General features: G+C 51.7%; 1 protein-coding gene and 1 long non-coding RNA gene across 6 annotated transcripts in view; both read right to left on the bottom strand.

Moving 5' to 3' along the window:
• The window catches only part of RAP1A (RAP1A, member of RAS oncogene family), a 41,721-nt gene extending 34,439 nt beyond the window's left edge, over positions 1 to 7,282 (bottom strand). The window contains exons 1-2 of one of the 5 annotated variants that reach the window (XM_042799971.1): positions 7,161 to 7,282; positions 6,672 to 6,768 (exon numbers count right to left, since the gene is read on the bottom strand). The gene's annotated coding sequence lies outside the window, so the exon portion shown is untranslated. Of the gene's footprint in view, positions 1 to 6,671; positions 6,769 to 7,160 lie in introns of those variants that run through there. The other 4 variants (XM_042799967.1, XM_042799970.1, XM_042799966.1 and 1 more) reach the window with 4 other exon arrangements.
• A 635-nt stretch (positions 7,283 to 7,917) lies between these two features.
• LOC122154077 lies at positions 7,918 to 13,450 on the bottom strand. Its single transcript, XR_006165993.1, has 2 exons — positions 8,373 to 13,450; positions 7,918 to 8,233 (listed from the first exon to the last, which is right to left on the bottom strand). It is a non-coding gene; the product is annotated as an uncharacterized LOC122154077 (long non-coding RNA).
• Positions 13,451 to 25,290: the final 11,840 nt, after the last annotated feature.

Below are 25,290 nucleotides of genomic sequence, written 5' to 3'. Positions count from 1 at the left end.
AGTGCCTCCTCCTTGAACACCACCCATCTTCCCACAGCCTCCATTTTAATATCATTAAATGGACTACTTTAGGCAACCTTAATTACTGCTGTATTTGGAAGGGGAGAAGTATCTCTCAGTAATCAGTTTCTGTCCCGTTCAGAGCTTTGGAAATCAAAACTTGCTTCACAGCAAACCGGGAAGCGAAGTGGAATCAGTAGGTCTAGCACCAGAACAAAATGCTGCAGTGTAAATACCAGGTACCACCAGCTGAGCAGGTACACGCTGTGTCCCGACGGATGCTCCACCGTCACTAGGGTCTACACACCTTCCTCCTGCACTCCCCTTTCTTCAGATGGGAGCTCAGCAAAACAGGCATTAATTAACAAAATTATCATTATCACTGGAAAGAACAGGAAGCTTCTAATAATGAGCCATTTGGCTCTGAACAGTTTCAGTCAGCCAGCAGACATGTAAAACCAACTCACAGATGTCTTTTAACATTCACTGACACAACAAGCAAAGCCAACTGAAGGACATGCAGCAAAGATCCTAAATTTGTTGCAACAGAAAGGCATCTTGATATAAACTCCCATAAATGCAGGCTCTTCCTTCCAAATAGCAATCTGTTACCACTGAGGACAGAGAGCAAATATTCACCTATTTATCCAGCATCCAGAAAAAGCCGCAGGTCATGTTCTTTCCAGCTGTAACAGGCAAAGCAGCTAACCACCGCGTTACCCTCACTGCAGTCCCAGCACAGGATCGACAGAAGGACACTGCCCTAAGTCAGATGTAGTCAGGAACTGCAGTTTCTTGTTCCCTTTGTGACTCCTTCCCTCTATCAGCAGTGGTACTTGCACAACCACACTGTGAGTCAGAACAAGAAGTGATCTGGTTGAAAACTACATATATATTTTTGGGACTAGCTCAGTTGTCAGCTAGCTAAGCTCCCTGAGTTACCTCAACATCTAAGAGTGCAAGTACCAGAGCAAGGGGGGGACACTGGAGTGTGTGACTGCATTTAGTGACCATGAAACCACAGCCAGAAGCACTGGCCACTGGAGCTCTCACCGCATCCCACCCACTCCACCAGGTAACACAACCGTGCCGTGTGAACACAGTGAAACAGAGGGTAATTCAGATTGCAGTGGGTCTCCAAAGGTCTCTGCTACAACCCCCCGCTTCAAACAGGGCTAGCTTCAAAGTCAAACCAGGTTGCTCAAGACCTTGCCCAGTCAAATTCTGCATATCTCCAGTGGCAGAGCCTCCAAAAGGTCCGGGGCAGCCTGTCCCAGGGCTCAGCCGCTCCCACGGGAACAGTCCGTCCTTGCTCCAACTGAAATTTCCCTTGCTGCCACTTGTCAGCGTGGGCTCGTCCCGTCAGCACGCAGCGCTGCCCTTCTCTTGCCACGGCAGGCTCCCAGAGACAGGCAGGGTCAGTCCCTGGGTGACACATCTGTGGATGTTGAGGTAAAACAAAACTCACACCGTGAGATTTCAGAATCTACCTTGCTCATGCACAAACAGCTTTTGTCAAACATTCTCAATTTCCTTTGCTTCTAACACTACAAGGTAAAGTGATCTTAACAAGCAAGAAACATACACATCATACCACATATAATTTGAATTTTTTTTTTTTTTTTTTGCATGTGGAAGACACTATCCACAGAAACCTAAGTTACCCACTCTGCCCTCTCAGGACTCTCACTCACAGCAAATCCACTCTGACCTTGGAGGATGTTTTTTCATGGTCTGCCCTGACACCTGAGCAAGAGCAAATCAACTCAAAGCACACTCAGCTGGAGCCTCAGAGTTTACATTAAAGCCATTTACTCATGTAGCTGCTTTCAATCTGGGTGATACTCCATGAAATACAACTAAATCATCATTTTTTAATATACGATAACCAGCTTTCTCCCAAAAATTTTACTTTATTGGAACAAATGCTGTGTTGGATGCCAGGTCCACCTGTTAAACAGCAACCTTCAAAAGCATATCATCTGCATTTTTAAAAATCTCAAAGGCATGACTAGGAAGAAAAGCACTTACTCTAAAATCTTATCTATTTTATAAATCAAAAGCATTCTGGAGAGCTTGCTTACGAATAAATCAAGAAATCTTAAGGAGAAAGCTGGACTAAATAAATGATCATCGTAGATCGCTTCCAACTGCAACTCTCTATTCTACTCTGAAAGGAAAAAGCTAGATGCACCCAAGGAATCTGTATTACTTATGATATAGGATTGTTTTCCAGAGAATCGGGAGGAACATCTGGCCAAACTTCACCCTGTTCATGCAACACCACACTATGGAGCTCAAATCCTTATTTTTTTCTGGTCCCTGAGCAATCCAACGCTAAAGATGCTGAGTCCCTACAGAGGCAGCTCCGTCCTCGGGCAGCTGGGACCCCCCTGGAAGCCCGCAAGCAGGGACACAAACACCGGCAGTAAAACAACAGCGCGGGGGACACTTTGGAGCAGAACTGGGCATCGAGCTAAGCCCAGGGCACGACAACCTCAGGCCAAGTCACTCAGAACACAGACTCATCTCAAACACAAATCTAAACTACATTTGGTTTGGACTATCAAAGAATATTTAAGTTATCATTCCTGCAGTAACTTTCCTAGGTGGTATAGGACCTTTCGGGAAGAAAGCTAAAAGCAACACTGAAATACAGAATTAATGACATATGGCTAGATGCTATTTTTTCAACACATAATTTACAAGTATATATGCAGCCTAGCCAAAGGTTATTTCTATTTCAACATATTTTATATAAAAGTGTACCCACAGGTACTTTACATTAGATAATTTTTTTTATATCCTTCTTACTCAGAAGCTATTAATGAAAGTATATCTTCTTCACAGTTATTTTAAATCTTTCTCTTCTGATATATTATTTCAACAGTTCTTCATTTAACCAACACAGATTATTTTTTTTTATTATTCTAATATTAGTGTTGGAGACACTAAACCGCATCAGTTGGACTCCCACTCATTTCTTGCTTCCAAGTGTTCCTGAACACTCAACATTGAGAAATCAAAGGAGTTAAATCTATGACCTGCCTAAGAGCTCTAATCTTACTGTACAACTGCAGAGGATGAATAAACAACTCCTACTTCTAACTGTATGGCTTAAAAAAAAAAAAAAGTCAATCATTCTGGGAAATGTTTTACCCATAAAAACTGTGCCTCTCTTCTTGGACTGACTAGTGCAATATATCACTTGTATATGTAGTATTTAAATAAATTAATCTTCCCAACTTTATGCTCTATTTAACCACTTCCATTAACTGAAATACACTATCTTGATTATATTTGCAACACTAGAAGTGGAAAGCATATTCTATTTCCAGTGTGCTGAATAACAGCCATGAGCTAATAAATCTGTAGTCTCATTTCAACCTGTGTTTTATGAATAAAAAGTGAGGTCCTTCTTTATCCTCAGCACACTTACGATTCTAGGATATAATCCAAGGAGAAACCTGTTTGAGGGGTGGACTTTTTAGGACATTAATTTATACCCAGAGAGCAGTTTAGGAACCCAAATAATCTCAAATCCTGACTGCCAGCAGACGTCAGTACTGCAGCAAATAAAACAAAACACCTCACACAAGTTTTAGCATCTGAACAAGACAGACTGGATCAAACAAGATAGCTCGGCAAGATTAACTTTTCTTTCCAACTTCCTAATATCCTTACTTATCTCAGCCATTAGGTGTCATGTTTCCAGGATCAGAAGCTTTTGCAAGGTGCAAACACAAATGCCTGAGCAAAAATTTAACCCTGGGATTTATGAACACCCCTTTAAAAAGATGCTTTCATTAAAATTTTGTTTAATTTCCTATTACCTATTAAATGAAAGAGTAAAAGCAAATCAATAACTACCTCAGAGCTCAGCATAAAATGATTTCAGACTGTACTTTAACCACCATCCCCACTATACCCTCTTAAGGAAAAAAAAACAAAACAAAACAAAACAAAAAACCACCTCAAATCAAGGCAAAAAAAAAAAAAATCCAAACAAAACTCCAGGACTTGACCAAGTTTTAAAAGCTAATCTTGAATCTGCTTCTGCAGAATTAAACACCTGAAGCTACCAGAAGTACTTGATGTTCAACATTAATCTGGCTCATCAGAAATGAAAGCAATAAAATAGGAAGTCTCCCATATTATCCTAAAAAAAAAAGATTTGATAGGATCCATAGCCAGACCCAGCTGACTGAGCCCAGCAGCACTCTGCTGAACTGATTTCAGCAATGGTGAGAGTAACACCAGACCAAGGGGAATTCTGAATTGCAAAAAGCTACAAGTGAAAAACATTTCAGATATGAAGAGTAAATATCTGAACTTCATGTATGTCCAAAAGATTCACTTCCTTTTCTCTAGTATAAGCAGATAACATGCTCCTGTTCTCAGAATGTTAGGATTCCTCTTTAAGATAATTTTTTTTTAAAAGTCTCTGTAAAGTTGCACGAAGAAATCTGTTCTCTAAACATCAAGTTCAGGTTCAAAGTGCCAGTGAGTACACTGTGCATGTGCATGGAACATGAAAAAACACTGCAATATATAGTACAAACAAATGTTTAGAGTTGTTCATGCCTAAGACTGTGATTCAATGTACAATTAAAACTTTTATGTTAGAGTATGTCCACATATTACACTACTGCTATCTAATTACATTTCAGTTTTTTAAGACCAGTCCTCTGACAGGATGAACAGCCATGAAATGTATCACAAATGGTCTATGTCTGTATATTTGCAGCTTATGGCTTCAGATATAAACCATTTTGGTAAAGTACATAAACATTAGTCTCCAAATAAAAGCATTAACGTGTCACTGGAATTATACCGTGCTAGTAATTTAGTCCATTGGGCACTCAGTCCTCTCAAAATCCTCAGGAAAGCTACTTACCCTAAAAATGGCCAGGCCAGAGCCAAGACACATCATGACAGACACCGCTCAGCTTCCTGGAGGCTTTGGAATTACGACTCGTGGGTCTGCCAGCACTGGCTGGGCCCACCAAATGGCATCAAGGTTTCTTCTGCACCTACTTGGCCCCTTGATCAGATCCGGACATACTCTCTTATGTTTACAAAGGCCATGAGAAATATCTGTTTTTATGAAGTATAACTCACTTTTCCGTGGATGATCTTAGCCTGACAGAACACAAACACTCCTTTCCTCCTGGTGCGTAGAAAATACTGTGCATGAAAACAGATTATTTTTAGAAGCAGCGTATGTGAGCGCAGCATTTCCTGTCGACTCCACCTTGAAGAACGACATACAGATTCTCATTATCATTTCCAAAACTAGGATTTCACAACTTCTGCTACCCAGTACAACAGAGAGAAGAAAGGGACAATCTGCTGAGAACTGCAAGTGACAATTTCCCAGTTTCTAACTTGGCATTAAAAACTTTTGCTGAAATATGTTGCCAGTCTTCAGGCAATCATGTCCATAAATCGATGGCATTTTTTCTGCCACAATGATGAACAGAACATTAAATGTTTTTATTTATTACACTGATTTTTTCCATAGCAACAGGATGTGAACATGACATTCCCAGCGTAATGAAGTCACTATAGCAACGTGATAATGATGTCAGAATAATCAGCCAGCATTTCATACTTGGGACACAGTGAACTACGCCGCTTCTATAAATTAAAAAAGTTGCACATGGCACAAAGGCAAGAGTCCTCCATCTAAAACTTCCCTTTAAGTTGTCTCATTTCGGGTAACTTCTCATTAAAGGCACAGACCTTTGACTGCTAACACACTACTTTCTGTTTCTCCAGAGCTTCATCCTCTACTGCCTAAAAGTCTCACAAACTCCCACATTAAAACCGTTTCAGAATCTGAGGGATCACCAGTGAGAGCTGACATACCGTTTCAGTAAGAAAAAGCAATGACAAAAATCACAACAGTGAAACATTCCATGGCCGACAGCCACTCTCAACTAAACAGCCAGTTTCCTCAATTTAACTCTTCAAATAATTTGGTGTTTCTTTTTACACGGAGCAACGCTACTACTCAGGCAGAATTACAAAAGCAACAGAAATCAGAGTGCCGATATAATACTCTGAAGGCAGACAGACGTTTTCAAGTCAAACAACCACTTTCAGAAATATTACCTCCCTTGTTAAGCTACTGAAAGGAAAAAACCCAGAGTTTTCACGGTTTGCCTTTCCTGTCTGCAGCTCCTTCCCAGTTGTGAGCAAAGCAAAACCCAAGAGCCGATCCCCGTTCTGTGACGGCTGGTATCGACTCGGCGTGCCCAAGCGCCAGCGCTCCCCCAGAGAAACCTTCGCAGAAACCCCGGCACCAAAACCACCGGTACCGCACCTCAAACAACGTAAGCAAAGACACCCATCAATAAAGAGTACCTCAACGCAAAAGGTCCCCTTCACAAAGAACATTTTCCCTTTAAACTGCCTCTTTAAAGAGGCCGAAGGAAGCGCCAGAAACCATTTCGGAGGTGCCACGGTCCGCGACAACGGGCCTGGCAGACGCGGGCGGCCGGGCGCGTGGCCCCGCGTGGCTGGCGAGGGGCTCGGCGCGAAGCCCCCGCCGCGTTCCGCCTCGTCCCCCCCTGCCACTGCCCTCACCTCGCTCCGCGGCAGGGAAGCGGGGTGCCCGGCCCTCGCCCCAGCCCGCCCGCAGCCCTCCGGCCTCGCTCCCCATTTACCTCCAGCGGGGTTCTTCGGGGACGACGGCGCCAGAGCTTTTGGGCACCCCCTTTACATCTCGGGGAGCAGCGAGACGGGCGCCCGGCGCGCACCTGACTATACGAAACACCAAAAGGATTTTGGTTATTTCCCGAGGCACGCTGACACCCTTCGCCGCGCCGAGGGCCAACCGCCCCCGCCTCGGCGGCCTCCCGGCGCCGGGCCGCCTTCCCCCGCCCGCAGCACGGCCGCACAAGATGGACGGATGGCCAGCCTGCGCCCCGCGGGGACGGGACGGGACGGGACGGGCGGCCCGGGAGCTCCCGCCCCGCCGCGGCCAGGGCCGGGGAGAAGCCGCCTCACCCCCGCCGCCGGCCGGGCTCGCCGGGGAGGCAGCGCTCAGCCCGGCCCCGCTGGCACCGCCGCGCTCCCCGCAGCCCCGGGGCCGTACCCGCTCGCCCCAGGCCCCCGCCCGGAGCCCCCCCGCCGCTCCCTGCCCCCCCGCTCACCCGCCGCTCCCCCGGGCCGCCTCCCGGCTCCCCGCGATCGGCTGCTGTGCGCGGCGGCGGCGCCGCGTCCGCTCCGCCCTCCCCGGCCGCGGCCTGGGGCGGAGCCGGAGCGGCGGGAGGGGACGGGACGGGACGGGACGGGGGCGGCGAGGCCAGGCCGGCGGGAAGTTCCGGGCGGCGGCGCGGGGCAGGTGCCGGGGCCGCCCCGCCGAGCGGCCTCACCCCCGGGCGAAGGTCAGCCCTGAGGGAAGGCAGGCCCGGGCTGCGCCGCGGGGGGCCACGGCGGGCGCCGGGCCGGGGCCTCCCGCCGCCCCGCGGGGACCCTCCGGGGGTGCGGTGCCGGGACGGGGCGTTTCGGGGGACGGGACCCACGGGGCAGCTTCGGTGCCGCCGGAGCCGCCGCTGCTGCAGGGCGGGCGAGTCCCCCCACCGAGCTGCTGTCGCGCCTCGGAAAGTGGCTCCTGAAACAGCACTTAATAATAGCATGGGGGGGGGGGAGATATTAAAAAAAAAAAAAAAGCATAAATAACTGTAACATTGAAGTAAAAGATATCTGTGGAAACAACACGTGGGTTTCCCGATGGTGTTCTCATGTCATCGGGGTTTGCACGGGACGGGAGCCCAGCGTGAAGGATTGAGGGGGATTCACAGGCGCTGCACAGGGTCTCGCAAGCTGTTAGATCCCTTCCTTAGTCCTAATGTAAGCGGTAACTCAGCTATAAAATATATACTCAAGTGAATGTCAACGGTCAATAAATTTCAGTAAAATGTTAATTTCTTTTTTTCTGGTCAAAAATGTATCAATGCCCCAAGAAGAGCTGTAATAACTTCCATGATTTGAGTGTCTAGCTGTCCGTCAGCGTTACCTAAGACGCAGAGGGATGCCTCAACCACAGCGTCACCTCCTTGGGTGACCGGGGACGGGGCGAGCACCGGAGCCCCCGTCCCCGGGGATGCTCGAGGTGAGGCGGCGGCATTGCTCGGCAGCGGGCAGCGTGCCGCCTGCCCTCCCCAGCACCCTGCTCTCTTCACTTGCAAAACCTCAGGGACACGAGCAGGAGATGTCTTGAAGCCTGAGGAGAGAACAATAATATAACAATAATATTTTTGCGTTTGCACAGCCTTTCGTCCAGGTCACCAACAAAAATGCTGAATATAACTCATCTGGCTTTACAGATGAGGAAACTAAAACAAAGAGATTAAATGACTTACCTGAAATCCCAGCAAGTCAGTGGCCAGGCAGGGAACACAGCTCCGAGTCCCCACCCTCATCCCCCACTTTGAGAGAAAACTGTGCTGTAGTTCTCCCGCTCACATAATTTGTACATGCATTAGAAGTACACAGTGCAGAGAATTTTGCTTCCAGGGACAACGCATGGCTGCTGATAGAGATCTATAAATCCCTGGTTTTTATGGCTCAAGTCCTAGCAAGGCATCTCCTTCCCCAGGGACCACCGTGCTGGGAGCGAGCAGGTGAATCACTGTTTCTCACTTTGTATAGCTGGAGGCAGGGTAATCTCAGCAGAGGGATTTCCACATTTTCTTTCTCCACAGGACTCGCCAGCCTCAGCAGCAGGGCTCAGGCACTCCTCTCGCAGCCGGGCAGTTGGTGTGGCAGCATCGTCTGCCTTTGAGGATGCTTAACGCTGGTGGTTGAGCAACTTGTTTCCTCTGAGTACAAGCACTCTCATGAAATCTGTGAGCTTAGGAAGTTACTAGCTCTATGTTGAACACATGAGGCTGTATCTGGAAAACGTGTAGAGACAAAATATCAGCAATAGCTTCTGCTTTAAAAGATGTAAAGTCAGTTAATCATTCCTGTGAACAGAAACTGCACAAGAAGACTCGTGTCCTTTAAGAGGCTCAGTATACATCTGAGCATTCTGCAAGACTTTACCCAATGTTTCCTTTAGAATTAAAGGTTTCATAAACTTTGCCCCAAATAGCAATGCATCTTCAGCTTTTCCCACTCAGCATTAACTGACTGAAGAATATTCTTGTATCCAATGAATCGAGCACTTATCTATTTCATGGGCTGTGGACCATCTTTTAAGTTTCAAAACAATAAGGGTCCCAGCACACTCAGGGCCTGACTCAGCAAGACAAAGCACCTATATAATGTCTGTTCTGGAAAGGTTGACTTTTTTTCAGTTTTCTGGAGGTCTGAATGCAAGCTGATAACATTTATTGCTGAGTCAGACTTTGCAAGTACATGAAATTCGATCTGGATGAATGTGAACCTGGTTATGAAGTGATCAGAAGAGAAGGAGGAAGCGGGGCCAAGTTCAGCTGCAATCAGGGGTGCTTCTCCTGCTGAGTTCAACAGGGAACAAATCTGGATCTCCATTTCTCCCACCCCACATGCTGCCCCTCTCCTTTAGTGGGGGGATGCGGCCCCCCGGACAGACCACCCCTGACGAGCCCGTTCCAGGGCTGCGCTGCTGCGCCTTATCTCTGCGGCGCTGGGGGATTGCTCATCAGCAAATTCAATCTGTCAACAGGGTGTTAAATCCTGTGTCCACACCTTGTCTCTCCCTTGGTGCATTTGCCAATTTATAACAAATCCTCTTATTTCAGGGACATCTACAGTGTTACTGACGTCATCACTTATACCTGCTTGAAGTGGGTAGAACCTGCTGACATCCCCAAACTGGATTTCTACTCCACACCACCTCGGCAACAACAGAAGGTTATAATGCAAAGAGAATCGAGTCTCTACATCCTCTCATATCCAGGATACAACCAGTCATGTTCTGGACACAGCCCAAGATATCCAGTGGCCCTTAACATTGCAGTTTTATAAAAAAAAAAAAAAATAATTGTAATTTATCACAACCCTTCTATTTATATAAAACATGAGTTGCCACAAGAACGTCTTTTTTGAACTGTCCAATCTAAATCCATTGATATTGTTAAATTATACCAGCAGTTCACTCCCCTTTTCCTGGTATGTGGCAGCAGTGAAAGACTGAAGGGAGAACGCTGTTGTCCTCAGCACCTGCAGTAGGATTGCAATTCTTTGCCTGGTTTTGCAGCCATGCTGCAGGGGTTGCACTGAGACTTATGCAGAGAAATGAAAATGAATCATAATCCCTCAGGACTTTTTTTATTCCAAAAGAACAGTTGCCCAATTGGATAAATTATCACAAGTTCAACTGATGTAAAATATCTAGCTAATGCCCATTTGCTGATTTAATGAAATCCAGAAACAATTTGCAATTGCATAATGAGCTTGGATTCCTGGCTGATAGAATCACAGGACTAGAGAGCAGAAGTCAGCTCAGTAACACACATCAGCAGCACATTTAAATGGAAGTGTATTTGACACTGTACAGGCTAATAACACATTATTATTGCTCTAGTTGTTAAAAGTAAAGGTGCTGACTGCACAGTAATCGTGCCCTGATTGTCTGAACTTAAATTGCACAAAAAAGAATCTGGTCCTCTCTAAACTTACAATAGGGTTTTTTTTTAAACTATAGTCATAGAAGAATCAGGACAAAAATGCTCATTCCAAAGATCTCAGCAATGAGCTTTTGAAGTGCAAACATAATATTGTCTTTACATACGAGATTGCGGTGTATCATTAGGAATAATGACTTAATTATGTCATTAACAGCACGTCCCCACATCCCAACACTGCACTGACAGCGACTCCTTTGGCTGATAAGTTGGGTGCAGGGGTCACTGAGCAGTCACTCCATCTCGCATCGCCAGCCGGGCAGCACGCCGCTGCCGCGCTCGGAGGGTGCAGTGTCCTTGCCAGGGATCAGACTGTAAAGGATCTTTTCACACACACCAGCATCTGACAAGCTCTGTGGAGGCAGGGGAGCTCCAGGGCTGGGAGCTGCTACCAGAGCAGGCAGGACCAGACTCCTCTGCTGAGCACACCGGCCCTCCCCAGGCTGCTGCAGCCCTATTTTTCCCATGCCCACTGTCTGGCTGGGTGAAGCTACCAGATAATTAGGCAGATGAGCTGGGAGGTGTGGAAGCTGGGGAGGGATGGCTGGTCCCAAGGCAGTGCTCCACGAAACATCTAGCAGATTTCCAGAGGGAAAGCCTGGGCTGGCTTTTCCGTGAGCTACAGACCTGGGGCAGCAGTGCTGCTGCCATTCTCTCCCAACTCAGCCACTATCAGCAAAGTTGCCTGAAAACACTGGAAAGGCTAAACCCCAACTGGTAGCTACGAAGACTAAAGTACTTCCTGGGTTTGAGCCTTAAAAACATCTCCATCATGACTCTAAAGACATCCCCATCTGTGAGCACAGGGACTGCAGAAGGGACGAGGCAGCAGGAACAGGGCTCTCCTCATCAGAAGTACCAGCAGGCCTGGGCTTTCCTCCTTCGCAACTTTCACTGGTCTCTCCAAAAGGGATGTAGGATGGAGGCTTCTCACGCAGCTTCCCAAACATTATCCTACCTTGCAAGCATGCCAGAATAGCCTGGTGTCAGTCTGGTGTCTGCTTTTTACAATTCTGCAGAGTAGGGAGAAAGGCAGAGGCTGATATGGGTTTATGGTTCAAGGGTTTTATAAATAAATATTATAGGAGGAGGCTGTGAAACTTGCTGGGGAAGGAAACACAAATCACACTTCCCGCTGCTCAGGTATGGCAGGGAACTGCTTATTATCGTACACAGGGCTTCCCATTTTTTAGTCTAATGGCAACATAATGCACTGGTTTTACTGTTTATTTTCTGTGAGCAAGAATTTACTTGTCCAAAACTGAAGCAGCTTAGCATTTACTACCAGAGGAGACTGTTGGCAAGGAAATGACCCTCAGAGCTAAACCAGGAGTTGAGACATTAGCCTGTTTACTTCTCTCTTGTCTTTAATCACAGGTGCTGGTTGCAGAGCTATATTTGAATTAGTCTTCCAAGCAATGTGTTATCCATGCCTCTCCCCACTACACAGCCAGTCTATTCATGGCAGAGAGCTGCTACCCAGCAGTTTGCTGCATCTGTTTTTGGATGGGAGAGGTGATTTTTGTCTTTCAGAGGCTGGGACACGCAATAATGGGAGATGGTCCCAGCATGGGGTGGGATCTAACCCAGCAGCAGCTCACACCTGCACAAAGCATCTGGCCGAGCAGAAGCACGGGAGTGAATCGGAGAGGAGGGGAGTCTGTAATTTGTACGGCAGCAGCTTGGAGGCCCCGGAGGAGAGAGTCCCCACACAGCTCTGGGCAGATCCCACTTTCAGCTGGGAACTCGGCTCTTCGCTGCTGAGGAAATTGGAGGATGCATTGCCTGCAGTTCCTTTACGCCGGGACTTTCTCCAGCTACTGATGTTTCATTCCTCCTCCCAGCCCACTTGTAAACACGAGTATCTGCGAAGGGGAAACACCGGAGCAGTCCTACTCCGCTGCCAGGCGTAAACCGCCTGCCTCTTACTCGGGCTGGCCAGTGAAAGTGAAAACAACAGCAATACAATAGTTTACTCATCCATGAAAAAGAAAGTTACTTACCCCAGGCGAGGACCATACGAGGCCATGCAGCAGGCTCCAGGATTCCCTGGCACAACGGTAGCTGATGGGACTGGAGCACATCGTGACACACGTTTGTGGGATGCTTGACAAATCCTCCAACGCCTGGCAGGTCTGGCCACCCTCTCCCCGGGGACCCACATAACACAGACAGCCCAGGGCCTGATTCTGCCCTCCTTACCCCACGCACAATTTGCAAAGTGACTTGGAAAAGCTGCTGGATTTGCCCGATGTCTCGGGCCGAACGAGAGGAGACTGAAGGTCCCAGACCTGCGCACGGCAGAGGCCGGGAGAGCACGAAAGGCTGGGACAGCAGAGTTCAACACGAGCGATAACAACTGTTGGTCTTTCAGCTGACAAACTGCTCACAGGCAGCAGCAACCACATATTTTCTTCTGTTATCCAACTTCTTCCTGTACAGCACCTGGGAGCCAGGCACTCGCTCCCCCCCCATGACTGGGTGGTGCCTCGGCGTGTCACCCAGGTACCAACCTCATCCTCCACGAGCCGCTGCCAGCTGGTTTCACCCGTTTCTAGGATGGATGTGGCTGCCATTTTTCTACTTCCGTTTTATAAAATTCAGGCCGTATAGGGAATGGGCAGGAAGTATGAAGGAAAAGAAAAAAAAATAAAAAATTAAGTTGTAATGTTTTAAATACTAGAGGATATTCCTTTGACTTTCTAGGTATGCTGGTAACCACAGACAATGAGGCAGACATTATCTTGAGATCAAACATCATATATGTAGAAATGGGAGAAAGTCTAATTCAACAAGTCTTTGCTCCCATGTTTCCTTTCATGGGCTTTAAACACTTGTTTTGTTTAAACACGGTCACACAACTACTGTATTATAGCCAAGGGGTAATTTTTGGTTATCAAGTAAAAGCAGCAATCCACCTTCTTGTCTGCAAGCTGCAGGAAACCCCTTGAGATCTAGGAAATTTCTTCATTACCTGCTCCTGATTTCTCCCAGCTGATAGCTGGTCCCTTCCAGGGTCGGTCCTGGTGACCACCAGCACCCAGGGATCAGACACAGCAGGAACCACGAGTCTCCAGCCAGCCCTTCCCCCCAACCCCCTGCCAGCTACCCCAGGCCAGCAGCACCCCCAGATGAAGAGATCAGGGAGTTCATTAACTCACACGTAGCTGGGTAAGAGATGTGTGTTTCCAATTAGCGCTGCTCTGCTGTCCTACACGAACTTCATCATCCCACAATTCAGAGACCCGCGGCACGCTCCAGCAATCGCCTTCTGCTTTCAGGTGTTAGTGGGAGCTCGTCTTAAAACAGCTGTTTCAGGAGAGGCTGTTTCTCAGCTCTTTGTATTAGTCGCTCCACTATAATTACGATTGCAGTAACACTTAGCCTTATGATAGCACTCTTCATTTTCTGATTGCTTCCTGAATGTAAGCTAATAATACCGGCTTTATGCTTCTTGCTCGGGGAAGAGTAGGTATTTTCCTACAGAAGGGCTGTTACTTTATGTTAACAGTAAAGCAAACACTGAGTAAGAGGAGCACGAGGCACCTGTGTGCACCTGCATTTTCAGCCTGTGCTGAAAATAAAAACGTTTCCCTCCCGAGTACAGTAGACCTTGGCCCTTTGGGGCAGAAGCAGCGTGTCACAGTCGCCATCCAACCAGCAGTGCAACCATGAATTCATCCCTGAAATCAGCTGTTGCCTCCTCACCAGATTGTGAGTCATTTCCACTCTACTTATGACTCAGTTGAATGGAAACTTTGCCTGAGTGAGGGCTGGAGGTCTTGTTCGTGTTTCCCCACCCCTCCGGAGGTGTCTCCCGTGGGCAGGCAGGGCAGTGCTGCCGCTGGCCGGCGAGGGCTGGGCACACGCTGACCTGCCCTCCTGCAGCTACAGATCACGGAGCCTGGTAAGCTCTTCAAAAGATGAGCCATCGTGCCTGTCGCTAGCCAGCAGCATGCACGTCTGCATCGCCAGCAGAATAGAAGCCCAACTGCATCCGAGAAGCGTTTGGGGGTGCTTTGGTTTTCAACACTTTCCTCTGTTGCCCTTTGGAAAGAAAGCGTTTGTATAAACAACAGCAGATGCATTTTAAAATAGCTCATCTCCCAGCCAGTGTTTAGCAATAGAAATGAGCAAAGATAAAACAGTTGCATATGATGTGAGAAACACAACAGATGGGTTTGCAGGGAGAAAGAAGCGGGCCAGCCCGCGCCGCCGGTGGCTGCGCGAGTGGACGCTCGCTGGCTGCCTGCACAGATCCCAGCCCCCGGGGCCGCAGCAGCTTGCTCCCAGCGCTCAGCGCCCGCGGAGAAGCGCTCTTAAAAGGCCTGCTGGGGGTTCCTTGCCTGCTCGTTTCAGCGCTAACGAGAGCCTCCGTGCGCCAGGTGCTGGCCCGACACGGCGAGCCCCGGTGCAGCCGCGGGCAGAGCCCAGCAAGTGCCTCTCGGGTCCCTTTGCTGTGGCTCTGCCCGGGGCAGCGGGTGCGGGGGCCCCTCGTCCCGCTGTGGGGCCGGTGCTGCCCCCAGCCCCGAGTCCCGGGTGCTCCTTGCAAAGCACGTCCCAGGGGTGCAGCTGCAGCCTTCCCCGCTCCCTTTGCTGCTCACCCGGGCTTGGGTTTGCAAAACTAATAACTGGGCCCAGAAGGTGGGAAATGGAGCATTTCCTAAAAGCACTGTTTGGTAATAATTTCCATATTACAGGGAAACGTGTAACGACTCCGGACTCCCGCTGAAGCAGGACTGTTTTAATGGCTGTCTCTGGGAAGAGCAGCTTTCCCTTGGGACAGGCTTACGGCTGACACTGCTCTGTGACCAACGGCATGAAGCGGCGGCTCCTCTCCCCACATTAACATGCAAAAGCTCCAAGATCTTTTCCTTCATCTCACAAGCCTTCGATACAAATGCAGTTCTTTGTTTTCATACACAGCGCTTTGGTTTCCTTCGCTGTTTGCCCCCCGAACCTCTTGCTTTCTAAAGGTGTGTCTGCTTGGGTATGACACTGGTACACAAGCGTGACGGTGCTATAGGTGTAGGACTGACAGCAGTGAAGATCAAGGTCTCATGGACTAAAGCTGTACTGACATTTATGCCAGGCAATGCCAGGTATTGGAGAAAAAAGCTGAACCCACTGACCCCACAGCGTGCAGCCCCGCGATGACCCGAGCAGTGTGGGGGCAAACAGCAGGCATTTGGGCCACCTAGTTTTTTGGCTTCCCACTAAAACGAGCGGTGGGTGTTGGAGTGAGCCCCGCGCCGGCTGACAGGCAGCGCCAGCGAGGAGCAAGTCACCGGCGTCATCCCTGCTCGGTGGGGAGGGCTGGCCCGAAGCTGCGCTCCCAGGGCTCTTTTCTCAAGGAAGCAGCATGCCGGGGGTGAGGGCAGCTATCTGCCAGGAGATCTCACATTTACCCAAAACAGCCAGGAAGTATCCCAAGAACTGCCGCCCTGTTTGATATACCATAAAGCAGACCGAGCTCGTGGGGTGGCTGCGGCCAGCTCTTAGAGTTACCTTCCTAACAGAAAACTCCACTTGTATTTCCAGAGTTACAGAAACCGCAAAGATATCAGCCCGTTTAATCACTTGTTTTACTGCCTGCGCTGGATGTTGTGGCGAGGTGCCACATACCAGCCTGACGGGTTCTCACCGACGGCTCCCGTCGCCGCGGTACGTTGCTGTGGGGGCACGTCCCCGGGGGGGACCCGGGGCTCCCCGTCCCCGCCAGCAGCTCCTGGGCCCCTCCGCTCCTCCCTGTGCCCCCTGGCCCTCAGCAGCGAGCGGAGGGGCAGCTCGGTGTGGGCTCCAGCCCCTCCACACCGACCCTGCCCGCCTGGCCCCGCTGCCACCAGCATCTCCCAGGCACGTCGCTGCGGCAGCTCTGCCCTCCGACGCCGGCTCTGCGGGGGCTCGGCCGCTCCTCCTGCTGCACCAGGACTCTTGGTGTCCTGGCAGCCCGCGCACGGGGTTTTTCCACTGAGGTTTGATGCAGAATGAGAATGACTAATGTCTTGCGATTGCTCAGAAATGCCCTCGGTGTGGTTTTTCCAGTGTCATCACGCCTCTCTTCAGTGCACGGTGACTTGTGCCGTGACCTGCAAGTCCCTACAGAGCAAGCCGCCGTGCTGCCTGCCCACCGCCCCGTCTGTGACTCTTTCAGCAGAGCACTGCTGGTGGCAGGGATGTCAGTTGTGGAGGAGCAGCTCTGGGCCTGGAGCCTCTGATCTGAAGCTGTTTCTGCCCCCCAAACCCAGCCAATACTCCCCCAGCACCGGTGACACAGCCTGTGGTCCCGACCCCACAGCCTTGGTGCCAGCGAGGAAGAGGAGGAGAGGAGCTTCCCTCCCGCCCGGCCACGGGCGAGCCCATGGCAGGCAGAGCCGCCCCACAGAGCCGGCACGACGTGGGGCTGCGGCCACGGTGCCTCCGCGCTGGCGGATCCGCGCTCTGCCCGGAGGGCTGGGAGGGATGTTTTTGTCGGGCCGTGAGCGAGCGAGCGGTGCCAGCAGCAAACTCCATGGCCCCGAAGCAAAGCGAGCGCCGCTCCCTCAGAATCCTCTCTCCCACGTCTCGCGGAGCAGTGGCTGCTCCATCATCATCCTCGCCTGCTCCGAGCTCAGCTCCCGTGTCAGCCCGGCCGGGCTGTGTGGAGAGGCAGCGGGTGCCCTCCAGCCCCCCGCTCCTGAGCAGACGGGGGGGGGCTGAGGTGGGCTCTGCTTGCAGACACCGGGATCGCCTCCTCCAAGCGATGCCCATGGCTGCTTGCCTGCTGCTGACCGACCCACCTCGTACAGCAGTGCATGTGGCCAGTGCTGGTTTTTCCTTCCCGGGGGGCAGGAGTTGGGGGCTGGCTGAGGGTCTGCGAGGGCCACTGGAGCCCAGCACTGGCCACGGCACCGGGTCCTGGTCCCCACTTCAAACTGGGGGTGAAAACATGGGAGAGAAGAGCCAGCAGACTTCCATCTGCCCTGAAAGTCTTCTCTTGGGTTGAGACTCTAAAAGACTAGAACTGCTCTAAAGGACGTTAAAAATGAGCTAATTCAAAATATCCACCTGGGAAACTGGCACCGCGTGGACAAGGCGGTTGTGGACGGCAGAACATCCCATGGCACGTGGGAGCCGGAGCCAGGAGGACCCTCAGCCAAAGTGAGCTGCGGCTCTTTGGCAGGGTGGAGCAGCAGCTCTTGGGTGATGCTGGTGAGAGCTGTGGCTTCTCCACCCTTCCCAACACAAACACTGACCCACCCCCTCAGAGATACTCCCCAGCACGGCCGGGCTGGACCCACGGGGTGCTGGGCAGGGCAGCGGGCCCCCCCGCCTCACAAAGCTGGTCTGGAGGGGGCACGTGTCCAGCAACAGCCCCCAAATGACATCTCTGGTGCTCCCCAAAGAGCCTTTCAGGCTGCAGCTCAGGGCGGCCACAAACTGCTCGTCTGTCAGAGCCGCTCCCAGCGTTTGCCTTGGCTAACCAAGGAACCTGAAATGCTGCGATTTATCCTCGCACGGCGTTGCCTGCCGTGGGCCCTTGGCCACGTGCTCGTCAGGCCGGCGGAAACGGGGCTGCCCCGGAGACCCCCCCCTGCCCCAATGACCGCGGAGCACGGGATGAGGCCATGCGGCGCCGGGCAGGCAAGGGGGGACGGGATTTCCTCCGCAAATTAAACTTCCAGGAGATAAGGAGATCAAACGCCCGCCGGAGCGCAGCAAGGAGCTTTGTGAAGGGGCAGCACTTGGAAATGGTCTGTGCTCGGGGGCGCAGCTCTGCCCCGCAGCCGAGCACTGAGTTCTGGGGATGAGAGCCGGCTCGAGAGACACAGCAGCCGTCCCTCCTGGAGGTGATGTGTGCTTGCAGCTGGGGCCGGGGCAGGGCAAGCCCCACACTGCCTGCACTCCGTCCTGCTGCCTAAAAATGGCAGTTTTATATATGTATCTCTCTATATATATATTTGTGTCCAACCCAGCTCTTATTTCAGGTGCCCACCCCGTGCCCTGCTCACAGGGGTCCCACTCATGGGCTCCCCCCGCTCCATCCCCACACGGAAACCCTGAGCGAGTGCGTTTTGCATTTCCCCTCCGCCAAATGAGCAAAGCTCACTTTCATTCCCCATCCCCCCCAAAACATTTGAAGTGGAGTGGAAACAGCGAGGAGCTGAGTAGGTGGAAACACTAACGCTTTATCTTACTGCCCTTCCAGACATGCATTTCCCATATTTCTTCTTCAGCAAAAAATTTAACAGTTGTACCAGCCAATCTCCCATAAATGCAGCCATCCCATCACCTCGCAGCTCCTGGGGCTCTGAGGTGCTGTAAAGCTGCACAAAATAGGTACTAAATCTTATTCACAGGCCAGTAACAAATGCTGCATTATTATTTAGCCAGCAATATGCTCCGTCTAAATTCCTTTCCGCTGTGGAGTAAGTACATTGTGATTTGTCCAACACCAACCTATCTTACAGGCAGACTCCAGATACTTTGTTATAAGACTCCAAAATTCTGTATTGGAACAAGTGTTTAAGAACAATTTATTTCCCCCCAAATCAGGGCAGCAATCCTGGTAATGAGTGTCATTAGGAAAGCTGAGTTTTCTGCTACAATGGGAGACCTGTGTGTGTTTTGCTGCAAATAGACAGGAAAGAAAAATAAATCCCCTTTTCTTTTTCCTAAGGAACCAAATAAGATCTCTGGGTTAATTGTAGAACAAAAGAGGCCTCAATTTCTGCCATCCACCATGGAAAGGGCTGGATCCAAATATACATAAATTAAAAATAGAAAGGTATAAACAATGCTTCCTTCCTAAAGAGCCTCCCTGGTAAACCTGGAGCTGGCAGCCTCCCAAGCCGGGCAGCCTCCAGCTCATCCTCCTGTTTGCAGAGGCTGCTCCAGCACGGAGCCGAGCTCCCGGGGAGGCTCCGGGTACTTTGTTCCCTCTCAGGACCAGTTCCCTGGAAAACGGTGTGTTTTCGGTAGCCTCTCTGATCAAATAAAGACCAAAAGGCTTTCCTTCCCCCCCCGGCACCTTCGTTTGTGACTGTCCTTTGCTTTCTGGCCTGGGAAGCTGTTGCGGTGCGAGGTGGGTGCTGAGCCCCGTGCCTCCCCCTCTCCGAGCCGCGCCGACGGGTCGGATCACGGGATGGGACCAGGTTTCCCAGCAGAGCCCTCAGGGGAGGGACTGGGGAGCACACGCTGCCGCCGTGGGACCCTGGGGGGGAGCGCGGGGGCCTGGGGACACGGGGAGCCCCGGGCAGCGGGACCCCTGCACCTCTCCTGGTTTGGAGCCCGCAGCTCCCCACCCCTTCTCCAGGGGCCTGTGGGGTTTCATTTGTTCATTCTCATGCGAATTACTGTTCCGTGGGGAAAGCCTCTGCTTCCACCTCCGAGAGGATTACCGCAGCCACAGGACCAAATCCCTCTCTTCATTACACCCGTGTAAATCTGGAGTAAATCCTTTTAAGCCATTGGGGCCACTCTGGGCTTACCCAGACATAAATGGCCATACTATAAATAAGACCTTGGTTTGATTAGAGAACCAAAGGCAGGAAAATAGCACCTAAAAGATATCCAGGGGAAATATAAGCTCCCCCGCCCCGCAAGTAGTTATGCTGACAGTGACGAATTAGTCCATGAATGCCAGTCAGAGAGCAAGTCACGCTTCATAAATAAATTACACAAAGATATTCCCCCATCCCGGCGTGCTCACCCACAGCAGATTTCCACAAAACGTGACTGATGAGACTCCAGACCCAGGGGAAGGTGCGGGATGGAGCAGGGCGCGCCCGGAGCCCACAGCCATCACCCCTGTGGCAACCAAATTCCTGCTGGTCCTGGCCCGGGATCCCCAGTTCCTGAGGTGGGCGACAACCCGCTGGGTCCTGCAGCCGCGGGGCAGGAGGGGACTCGGGGACGGGGAGCGGCGGGGGCAAGAGGGGATGGAGAGAGCTGAGAAAGGGGTAATGGGGCTTGATTAAACCTCCCCAGGCGCTCATCGCTGCCCGCCGGGAGCTCAGCAGCATCCAGACCCTCACGCCGGGGGCTCGGGGGAGGCAGAGCGTGGCCTGAGCCCCCCCAGCAGCTCGTGCCCCTGCCCGGAGAGCGCCCGGGCTCTGCACGCTCCTCACGCCGCTGCCTCTGCACCCAGGTTTGCACAGCCATAAGGCCCCGCTGCCTTCCCTGCCTCTGTCCTCAGGCAGAAACTTATCAGCTTTAATTGCAAGTAATAGTGAAAATAACGTTCTGCACACGATGAGCATCTTCCATCTTCACAAGCTGCAGCGCGACTGTTTGGCTCCGCAGCCGCCCGGGATGACGGCGACTGTCCCCGTCCAGCTCACGGCAGCGGGCGAGGGCGGGAGGGAGGGGGGGGGAGCTCCGGTCGAGAGCAGAGAGTCCGGAGAGGCTGAAAATAATTGTCTGACTTGAAAGGTAGCCAGGGCAAAGGAGCCAGCAGAACATGTTAATGGGCTTTTAAATGACAACAAATGGCCATGCCTTCAGTTTGATGTTGGATCGAAGAGGCTGCGTCTTCAATCATTTGTCTGAATTTTGGATTTTCACGCAGGAAAAACAAAGGCAGGGGTGTACGGTTTGAACGTGAGCAAATGTTTTGCAGGCCTCTCTTTCAGTACCATGAACACAGCCTGTTTCCAGAGGGCTTTTTAGAGTCCAGCTGCAGTCTCTCTGTACACCTCAGTAATATTCATCTAATCCAGGACTTTTGTAGGATGAGACACAGCTAAACATTCAAAATCAAGAATAGTTCAGTGACCCCGTATTAAGCACGTATATTTATTGCTGTTGATATTAGAGCCACACATTCCAGACAGTGTCTCTCAGCCCTTGTTAGAGACAAACTGAGAGGGCGAAGCTGCTAAACGGGGTTTGCACCCCGTGTCCTCAACCCCCCTGCCCCGGGAAGGGCAGCAGCTGCGGTGAGGGCTGCCTGTGCCGGCGGGGGAGCGGCGCCGTCCTCCCTCTCTCTCTTAAGAGAAAGGGGATACGGTAAGTTCAATCCATTGCAGTTAAATAATTTACTGGTGGTCAAACATAAGAGCTGGGAAGAGAGCTCAGGCCCTTGGCTCTGGTGTTTCACCCCGCTCTGCCTCCCCCAGCCTTGCCATACTTAGATGCAAAAATTATCAGCAGAAGAGTTTATAAAACGCCAAAACAATTTCTCTCCTGTCAGCTAGACAATTTGTATAAATAGCACCTCTTTAAAGACTCTCCTGCCACCTCAGACCTCCCTTTTGTCTCCCCATGATCTATTTTATGCTGTTTTAATGGGATTTTAAAACAATCTCTAATGAAGAGCAAGGACAGAAAGCTCTGTGCTGTGCAGAAGAGCCCTCGGTGGCGGCGGGTGCGTGGCAGGCGCCGAGCTCTGCAGGATCCCGTGTTTGCTGCCACCTGCCAGGTGCCTGATAACTGCCATGCTGAAAGGCTTTAAAAATAAATTGAGAGGTAATTTCCTCTCATGTTACATGGGAGATGAGTGATCAAAACTGCTTGATGGGTGATGTCTCTGTATCGCTGTGCAACAAGTTGGAGAAGCACCTCTGGGAACAAAATATTCCAAAAAGCTGCATTCGCCAAGCGTTGCAAAGACACTTGAAAGAGCAGAAGAAACCACCTCGGTCCTGCTCGTTCTGCAAAAGAAACAGGCTATCACCATGCCGGGTAGGCTCAGATGAATATGGAGAAATTCTGATTTACAGGATACTGGGCAGGGACAGCCCTTGGCTGGGATGTGGGAGGCAGCAGTGTTGTGATGGTGGGGGAATGGGGGGGACAGCCTGGTCCTCCGCTTGGCTAACCGGTCACTGCTGCAGGCGGGGACCCCCCGGCTGTTCAGCTCTCCGCCGCGTCAGTGCGGGGGCCCGGGATGGCCTCAAGCACCAGGATATCTCACCCTGCTCGCAGTTTTCTTTCCCTTCTGCCCCGTTTGTCATCTGCTGTCACTGGGGAAAGGAGAGGTGGGCCAAGACGGTGGAAGGGTTCTGGCTACTGCACAAGCGGGGGTCAGCGGCTTGCAGCGGCCGCTGAATCCTTTCGGCCCATATATGATGGGCTGGCAAGAAAAACACAGCGTGATACAGTTCACTCATGGCCCCGGGTGCGTGGGGAGAAAGGAACAGCCTCAGGCAGGGAGAGCTGGATAACGGGGGGGTGGGGTGGGGGGGAACCTCTCCTCCCAGGGGCTGGGGGGGCCCATTCCCGTGTGAGCGAGCGGGTTTGGCATCGGACGGGATCCTGTGCTGGTTGCTCTGCCCTGACTGCAGCTTCCCCCACTCCGTAACCACAGACGAAGAGAACCGTAAAAAACTCCAGTTGTAACGCAATTCACTTTGAAACGCGCAAAAAATACCCTTCGACCGAGCCCCTGGCCCTGTGCTCCTGGCCTGTTTGTGCTTGGAGCTCCAGGAGCCGTTTCAGCCCTGCGGTCTGGCGGGCAATCCCTCCGAGCCGAGCCGTACTGCTCAGACAGCCCCATCGCCCTCCTGCGCGAACGCGCTGAGCGGGCAGGGCGGATGCACTCCCTCCCGGGTTTCGGGAGGTTCAAAATCCAAAGCCGCCTAATCCAGCCGAGCAAAACCACGCAGGGAGCGTGAGGATCGCACCGGTTCTTGCTGCTCTCTGAGCCCAGGTTTCACTTCTGGAGCGGCGTCTCCCCCCGCCCAGGCGCGGGGCAGTGCCTGCAGCCCCGCAGCCGCTGCGGCGAGCACCCTCCCGGGAAGGGATGCCACCTCCACGGCGGCGGCTGCTGCGCGGGACGTTTACTGGACTTAGAAGGAGCAGAGCTCTCCCTGGGGCGGCTGTGGGGCAGGAGCTGGCAGCCCACGCAGGAGAGGTACAAACCCCCCCAGCAGGAAACCTCCCGTGACACCCAGCTCACCCAGCCAGAGGCTTTGGGGCCGGTTTTCCTGTGCTCGGCGGGGTGTCAGCGGGCACGTTCAGGAGCAGCCACGAGTGTGAGTGGCACGGGGGAGCAGTCGGCAGCAGAGCCCCATTTGCACCTTTTCTGGCTGTTCCAACACTGCCGGTGAGTCACCAGGAGAAATCCTCCGATTTCCAGCACATTTCAAGCTCAGGGAATGGGATGGGGAAGGGAAGAAGACCTTTCCAGATCTGATTCTCCACTGACAATTTGATTTTGACAGGGGTTGAAATAATCTTTGGAACAAAATCTGGATTCTATAGACAGCGAACTTTGCCTTTCAGCTAAGCTATATGCATACCGGGGGGGAGAGTTTTCTTCAGGTTTTCCCATCTGTGAGAAATACTGACAGCATTTTTTTAACATCCCTGTGCCCCGTATCCAAAGGGGCAGGTGAAGCAATGCCCAAATGGGAAGTTTCAGAAGGAAACCAAAAAGATCTTGCTTCTGTCCAGCCCTTCCCAGCTCACAGGGGAATCTGTCAAGACCAGCTTGACCTTCCTCTTTCCATGGCTGGGGAAAGTGAGGCACAGAGCAGTGACAGGACATTGGTCACCAACACCAGGCTCCAGACTCGCTCTGCCTCCTTATTCCCCAGACCACAGTCCCGCTCTGTTAAACCAGATGTTGCCGTGTTTCACATTCACATCCTCTCTCTGCTTTGCTTTCACTTCCTTTCAAGGCAGGGAAGAGCCAGGACACCACTCACCGCTCACCACCTCTTGCTTTATGAGCTGCTGCTTTTTTTTTTTTTTTTTTCCTTTAAGGTAAACATTACATTTCAAAGTCCCAGAAAAAAAAAAAAAAAAAAAAAACAACTCAAAAACCCCCTCCTCCATACTTCCTGGCACAAAAGCAGAAGCTGCTGGGTAGTAAGGAAGGAGGAATGAGAGTGCAGAGCGTTGCTGACTGGGTGCCAAGGCTCGGCTGCAGCCGGGTCACCCGGCACCGTGGGAGCACAGGCTGGGGGGTGCCGGGACCCCCGAGCCCCGAGCGGGGCTGCCTGCGAGGGGGCTGCCGCCCTCCTTCTCCCTGCAAGTGTTCCACAGCCCCACCAGAACAAGGGCGGCTGTCGCTGCTGTGGGCTCACACGATAAGAACATTATTGTGGGATTACTTGTTTTCTTCTGCATCTGTGTGTCACTTAGAAATAATTTCTTTTCTAGAAAATCTGTTCTCCTCCCCTCCACCCCCAGTGTGGAAAGGGAATCTGTGCTCAGAGCCCCAGCTGAGGTTGCAGATAGACCGTTCCCTTCCTGATCCTTATCTCACCAGGATGTAGGAGGACCCTTGGGGAATAGCTGTAAGCCTTTCGCTGGAGCCATCCAAGAACCAAGCAAGCTGACTACAGCCTTTAAATGGCAAATCCATCAAGCGCTGGGGGACCAGGATCTGAAAGTCTGTTTAACCCCACCAAAGTAGGACACCCCCGTGCTCCCCAGAGCCCGACCTGCCCCAGGCACGGGCTCCTCCTCGAGCCGCCCTCCCCGCAGAGCTCAGTGGGCACCGCCGTGTCACCTAAATAACACGATCCAAAAACACACCTTCGAATCCTAATCTAAACCAAAGCCTTAAGTTGCTGGCTCACAAACTTACTCCAGCTGCACCCCGCTCACGGGTGGGTAGTTTTGTGTGGCAGCAAATCCACCGCTGAGTTTCCCTTGGGCTGCGAGGGCTCCTCGCCCCCCGGGCGGGCAGGCGCAGGGGACGGGAGAGCCAGCCCGCTGCCCCGCAGCGGGATGGGGA

Source organism: Tyto alba, unplaced genomic scaffold (assembly GCF_018691265.1).
Source record: "Tyto alba isolate M040663 unplaced genomic scaffold, T.alba_DEE_v4.0 Super-Scaffold_30, whole genome shotgun sequence".
Lineage (NCBI taxonomy): Eukaryota > Metazoa > Chordata > Aves > Strigiformes > Tytonidae > Tyto > Tyto alba.
This window is presented reverse-complemented; position numbering and strand designations above follow the sequence as displayed.